Below are 7752 nucleotides of genomic sequence, written 5' to 3'. Positions count from 1 at the left end.
GGGATCAGATCCATGGAGGAATGAATCAGAGACCCCGCAGGTGCATTTGAAAATGTTCGTATCCTGTGTCAAATGTTAGAATATCTTTGAAAATAGTACATGAACAGTCTGAGAAGTCTAGTGGATAATATCACTAGAGAAGTTCAGAACTGATAGTCTGTATCTAGATTAAATAAAACAAGAAACTATACCAAGGCAGTGTGATACAAGGCTAGAATTCTAGCACTCAGACTAAGACAGGAGATTAGAGAGTGGAATTACATAGTGACACCTTCCATATACCAGGTAATATAATTTTGTCTTAATAAAACAAACCAAACAAGAAAAGAGTGCACAGTTGGAAGTTTGGGCTAATTTTGTCACTATGATTTGAGAAGTAAAGTTTCCTATTGCAATTTAACTCATACATAATCCTCAGTTGTGTTTTAAATGCAATCTTCATTACAAAACATTTCTAGATGCAAAATGGCTCATTATTCCCATGCAAAATTCCCATCCAAAGTTATCATAATTCTGTTGGATTCCAAAGAATTAATGCAGGATTACAAAAGCTTAAGCCCAGAGAAAAAGCAAAGTTCGACTAATGTAGGACTTTGTAGATCTTGCTAAATTAGAATTTAGATTTAAATTAAATGTTTTTAATTTCATATTCTATAGGATACTACAAAATTCTTTTTAATAGAGGGTTTAATTGACAAATTCACAAATGATTCTTGCATTCTATTTGCCTAGAATATTCTTTCAAGTGAGTTTTAATTAGAATTTAGTTAATAGATAATTCTAACAGTTCACGTATGAAATGATAATGTGAATAATATAGACACAGTTGCCAACAAATAGATTACATAAATTTATAAATTTAGAAAGACAGCAATTTTTGAGGTTGTGGTATAGCATGCTATAAAGAGAATAATTGTGTGACATCTTCTTTCTTCTACCTGCATGTAACACAGGAAGCAATTTCCTTAATTAGGTACCTTTGTGTACAATGAGAAAAAATGCATAGGTTTGGAATTTGTTTTTGTTTTTGTTTTATTGGTTTGTCCTAGTGCTTGAACTCTGGGCCTGTATACTGTCTCTGAGCCTGTTTATGCTCAAGGCTCCTGCCCTTCCACTTCAATTTCAGTGCCACTTATTTCTGGCTTTTTCTGAGAAGTTTATTGGATATAAGAATCTACGGAACATTCCTGCCTGGGTGGGCTTTGAACTGTACTCTTCCGATCTTAGCATCCTGAATATCTATGATAGTTAAAAAAGTATAAATATAAATAATATTTGCAAGTATTTTGATCCTAAGAATACTACTGGTGGAAAAATGATACAGCCCAGTTTATTGTGGTGTTCTTTCCAGAACACGGAGGGCATCACATTAACAGAGGTGTAGTATTTTTTCACAATAGAGATAAGATATTCGTGATGTGAATTAAGGGAATTTTGAGGTACACCCTACATGTTGGAAACTGTTGGGCTAGGATGACTTTATGGCATAAATCTTGGGATTTATGGTCATAGAAATAATAGCTTACTCTGATAAACAATTGCTTACTCTTGAAGAATTAATTATTACAGATGCTTTATAGTTTTATCCTATACCAGAATGTGGCTATTTTTCTGTTGACTTCTCAATCTGTAACATCCCATTGGAAATTGAATCTATTGCAGAATTTCATAACATGCAAACAAATATGGAAAGTTCAGAATTTGAAAATCAGTAGTTATCAGTCATAGGAATTTTGAAGAACACATATATTCTCTCCTCTTAGCAATGTATTTTCTTTTAAAAGTTATGGGTTTCTATAGAATTACAATCTTTTTGGTTTTGGTATGAGAAAGTACTAAATTTATTCTTTTTTCAAAATATTGGCAAGTATATTGTGAAAATATTGTCTAGTTGGATTCAAGTTGATGGTCCTCTGATTAAAAAGGGGTAATTAATTCAAATTAGATGCCAAATAGTATTGTTTTTTAAAAAGTTACTACACAAAGAATAATATTACTATACCAATACAGTGAAATTATATTTCATGCAGCTTATTTTTTAAATTTAATTTTATTGTCAAAGTGATGTACAGTGGGGTTACAGTAATTGTAAAGTAGTGAATACATCAATTTTCAAAATAGTTACCCCTCTCTCATTTTTCTTACAGTTTTCCTTCACCCCCAAACCCCTCACAAGTTGTAAGGTACATTTCCAACCTATTGTCTTGTGAGTTTTTCTATTGCATTGGTTTGCCCTTTGTCCTTTGTCTCACCATTTTGTTGTTCATATTCCCTTCCCTAATTAAGGTAAAGGTATACACAATACACAGGGTATCAAAATCAAATACAACAGGGGATAAACCATAAGGGAAAACCCCAAAGAAAATAGAAATCACATAGTACATTAAAAACAACAACTGCAAATAAATATCTGTTTCCATATCTTGGAGTTCATTTTGCTCAGCATCAGCTTATATGAACATATATAGGCATTACAAAACCACTGGAAAATAATATTTTCACGGACACTTTATCATGACAACAATGTAAGTGTTTTTGATGGTAAAGGTGGAATTAAGATTGGTGAATTCGCAATTCTGATAAAGGGATTTCAAAAAAGTTAAAAAATTCTGACAGGTAAATTTTAACTGTTCAAATTTTTTAACAACTTTGCCTATTAAGAAAATTTAAAAATGACTGGAAAAATAGGCTTTCATGCAAAGAAATCCATGGAGACTAAGCTGAGAGGGAACAATGTGGGTGAAGATGGCTCATTTTCACAGTAAAATAACAAACCTCACAAACCTTGCTGTAAATCCTGTAGGTTCCCTTGAGAATTGTCCTTACCCAGGAAACATATTCTCACTGTGAAACAATGTTGTACTGGAATTTAAATTCAAATTTCTTTTTAAAAAGGCATCAAAATTTATGAATTGACTTTTAATTACCAAACAGTAATTCTCTGAAAAAGATGATTTGGGTCAAAATATTTAGGGAGAAAGTGCCCTCCACAATGAAAGCAGGTATTGGGTATACACTATTCTGTTTATAATAGTTTCCACAATGTCTTTGCATGTGAAGCACTGAAACACAGAAAAAAAATCTGGTTGGATATCTTAAACCAATGATTTCTCATTTCTACGTAGCTCACAAAATATAATATCCTTATTAACATGACATAGTGAAGACTTCTCTTATTACATAAGCCAAAAAGTTTTGGGATCAGAAAATAATTGAGCAAATAAGAAAACACATTCTTAGAAGCCCTGGCTAAGTGTATTGATTTCAGCAGTAGAGGGATTCCAAAACTTTTTGAAATAGATTGTGTTAATATTTTTGCTACGTAAAGTGATTTTACAGAGCCTATTTGGCTCACCACAATGCAGAACAGATTGAGTGAAGACATGAAAATAAATTCCACATCCACATAAAAGAGGTTAAAAAGAAAAACCATGATGATGGAGCAGTGGGGGATGCCTTCTAGTCCTTCAGCTTCACGGGATTTGAAGCCAAGAAGCTGTGATTAATTGGAAATCAAGCAAGAGCTAAGAGGAGAACATAGAAGTAGGACAAAGGATTATTGTCCGTTGTAACAGACACTGTCACAAAGTATGGATGATTTAACTCTATTCTTCTCCATATATCTTGTTGAGCAAATGCAAGACCAAGAGAAAAATAATCTATTGAAATAATTTTACAAAGGATAACTTCACTGTTCCTCATATGGTATCTAAGGAGAGTCTTTTTATTGTGAAAAAAACTGTACAGAGGGGTTACAATTACATGGGCAAGATAATGAATACATTTCTTATCAAGCATTGTAGCTTCCTCCTTTGTTTCTCCTTCCCATCCCTTCCCAGACTCCCCCCTCACCCAAGCCTCCCCTCACCCACTAACCCCCCAACAAAGTTGTAAAGTTCGTTTTCGAAATGACAAATTGTACTTCTCATTGTTGCAATGGTCCACCTGTATCCATATTTAAACGACTTGTTTTTCCCCTTCCCCTCCACAAATTATACCGACATCAAATACAGTGAAAGCAGGGGTTATACTGTGGGAGAGGGACAGACAAAGCAACAAAGAAATAATCATATAAATGCATTAGAAACAAATGCATGAAAGAAAAAAAACATTTAAATACATATCTTATTGTTCATTTTCCTAACATCACCTTATCTGACCTTTTCTACTTGACTCATACATATACTAACTATTGAAAATAAGGGAAACCATGGGACCTATGTTTCTTTGGGCTTGGCTTACTTCACTTAACATATTTTTTTCTTAAGTCTAAGGAAAGTCTTATGAGAGAAGATAAAAGTGGAGTATTCTTCGGTTTCCTCAAGCGTCTTGTTAGCAAAATATATCTTTGAGGTTAGAAGTTATTGAATCAAAAAGTGGTGGAGTCCTTATTTTTGTGGGCACTTTAAATACAAAAGACTTTCAAGGTAAAAGAAAAAGTATAGCTAAATATTTGTGATCACAGCTTCTTGGACTGTTTTTTCAGAGACAAAGTTTTACATTAGAGTTTGTCCTTATTAATATAGATGTTGGGGTTTTGTGGCAACCAAATGCAAGGGTGAAGTTTAATGCACTCTCTTGGACAAGATAACAGCATGATAGAAAAAAAGGTAAATAATATTTAGTGAATTAGTTTGACTAATTACTTTGCCAGACAAAAAGGAAAGATATAATTCAAAATCACTTGATTTAAAAGAATGACGAAAGAGTAGTGAAGAGAGATGAGAGAAAATATAGAGGACTGTTCTGTCTCCAGTAGTGTAATGGGTGCTTGATCCGTTTCTTCCAATCTATCTTCACAAGCTATCAAGTGTGGCTTAGGACTGGAGTATCCAGTGCAGTGAAAGAGAACTCACAGAAGAAAATATTTGCAGCAGATGCAGATGATTTATAACCTTAGAAAATCTATTTAAATCTGTTCAAAATTTTCTGCTACCCCAAACTTCCCTCTTTGAACAGTTTTGTTTCCTTTTCCCAAGACTACCCTTCATTAAATATTTAAAATTTTGAGAGGTCATATTTATCCTCTCTAGAGGTTGCTGTTTGCTTGTGATTTTTGTGTGTTTTTGTTTTTTGTTATGTTTTTAACTGAATTTCAAAATGTTGAGCAAGTGTATTACAATAAATGTCTATCTAATTGTCCAATGCTCCTGGGTCAGAATGACTCCTTCTATCATTCTCAACCAACCCCTTTTTCCAAGATTTATTTCAGATTTACCACTTCTTTTGTCACATGTGTACATTGAGTATTCTAGCTGTACTTGCCCCTTGTTCCATTTTTCATTCATTCTATGTTTTTACTATTATTCCTTTCTGGTTTAAACTTCCTGATAGTCATTCTGTTAAACTATCTGTTAATACTTTGAGAGGTTTATATACATTCCATGGAGTTTCAATCCTGCATATACTTGAATGTATGTCAGCTTATATTTCCATATTTCATTCATCTGCAATAACAATTTGCAAGACTGGAGATGTGCAGCCCCTAGACATGATAATATTCTCATTCATTTGGAAGATTAATCTTTAGTCAACAAGAAAGTTTAAAAATGGCTAAGAATGTATTCCTAGCTACCAGTTTTTATAAATGGCTTTGTACAAAGTTTTGTGATTATTTTATTTGATATGGGATAATATTTTCTACTACCTATAAGTTTTGGAAAAAGAAGAAAACTAAAATTTACTACTATAGAGGAATATGATAGAAATAGAAGACAGATTTTATATTTGTCACATCTCTGATGAGTACCCATATTCAAGATTTAAAGTCTTATTTCATACTATGTTAGACAGATAGGGAAAACATAAAACAACATATGATAAGACAACTATTTGTGACTTTTTAAAATGTACCTTATTAAATGATGAAATTGACTTTAGTAGCTAGTGTTTGGGTTTGAATTATGGGAGGTTGATCTATTTAACACATTTCTGGAAGGCACCTACTGAACAAAACAAATGGTGGGAGGTACTATTTCTACACTTTAATGAATGGTTGAACGTGTTTGGCATTAGTGCTGGGTAAATAATTCATCTCTATTGTAACTTGCTCCCTACACTTGTAAAACTTGTAATGTCACTTATTATCATCTACTTGTCAAATGTTATTTCGGTGAATGTGATTTTTAAAAGTTTTGAAAAAGAATATATTTTCAGGAGATTAAATTTAGATTATCATTGGCTTGAGAGTGATAGCATTTTACACTACAGAACCAAGATTTACTGTAGTACCAGTAGTTTGAAGCATTAAGGATCTTCTCAATTAATGTTTTTCTGAATTATAATTGACCTGTAAGTCAAGTTTTCCTAGCCTTGGTAGACCAATTATGAATCTATCGTTTCCAGAACAATTTTTTGGCCTACTTATACTGGACTGAAATCTTTCAATAATCATTAGGAGAGGGGTATTAAAAATAATTTTGTGACATTTGTGATCTTGTTCACTCATATGGGCTGGGCATCTGTAAGTTTAAAGTTGTAATTACTGTACTTTCTCTCAGATATTGTGATCTCATCTTTCATTTTAAGTTGTCTTGCATTTCACAATTGCTTACTGCTAATTCCTGTGCTGTAAGGAATTGGGGTCCCGAAATACTATAGGAAATGAGAAATTGAGATGGATTTTCAATTACTTTCTGTTGGCATGTTGCATGGGCCTAGGTGAGAAATCTTGCCCTTGTTATCTGATGATGTGGATAACTGGGACCTGGGATCCTAGGACCCTTGGGTCCTGAAGAAGAATAATACCTTGTAGACATCATATCAGCAAAATTTGGGTATAATCATTACGAATGCTTCAGAAGTATGGAGAAAATCAGTTTGGGACCAGTGAGTTAAAACAATAAACAGAGTAGCAGCGTAAAATCCCTAATAGATTAGAGGAAAACTTTTTTTTTTTTTTGCAATGTGAATTCAGAAGACCAAGAACACTTAGAATGTATCACAAGTTTATACCAAAGATATTGCATTGATATTTTTATTTCTAATATGTATTGTAAACCTAATTATTTGTATTCCAATACTATTTATTGGAATAAATAGCTATTTATTTGTCAAATTATCAATTAATTCTAGTAAGTTTCACTGTGTGAAATAAAATATCAACACATATAAATATAAAATGTATAACTATATGCAAGCAAAAGGCACACGTTTTGCAATATTCTGTTGTGGTTAGAGTATCAAATTATTTAAAGTATTTAAAGTATTATTTCATTATCTCTACCTCAGTGTTTGGTAGAGTTGGACCTAAAGCTTTACCATTTGAAGATTTACAGCCTAGTGGCAAGAGGAAACTCTTTGATTAAAACATTAACAATTTTAGGCCTAATATCGAGGAGAGACATATAGACTTCTCTTGTAACTCTGAAAACATTTGGTGATAGAAAGGCAGTAGTGTTAATTGCTGCCTGGTTGGATGGTAGACGGGCCAGAACATTAGTTAATCATGCATATGAACAATTTTTTCACCTTCTTGGCTTTAGATACTTTTGAAATATTAGGTATAATAACCAATTATATTTTGATAAAATACCTTCTAGTCTAAACATTTCTATCTGAACTGTTCCTGTCACTATAATCCCATGTAATTAAGATTAATTTTGTTCCAGTAAGAAAATCTATGCTGTCAGGGTAAGATATTCTGGTTCGTCTTTCATAAATGGAAGAAAGATAAAGGGTCAGGTAGACATTTGTGCCAATAAGATCTCATTTAGGAATTTTTAAGCTGCAGAACTTTAGAAGTATCTCTTA

This window comes from Dipodomys merriami, unplaced genomic scaffold (assembly GCF_024711535.1).
Source record: "Dipodomys merriami isolate MVZ:Mamm:240054 unplaced genomic scaffold, mDipMer1.0.p SCAF_298, whole genome shotgun sequence".
Taxonomy (NCBI): domain Eukaryota; kingdom Metazoa; phylum Chordata; class Mammalia; order Rodentia; family Heteromyidae; genus Dipodomys; species Dipodomys merriami.
The sequence above is the reverse complement of the archived record's forward strand: the minus strand, read 5'-3'. Positions refer to the sequence as shown.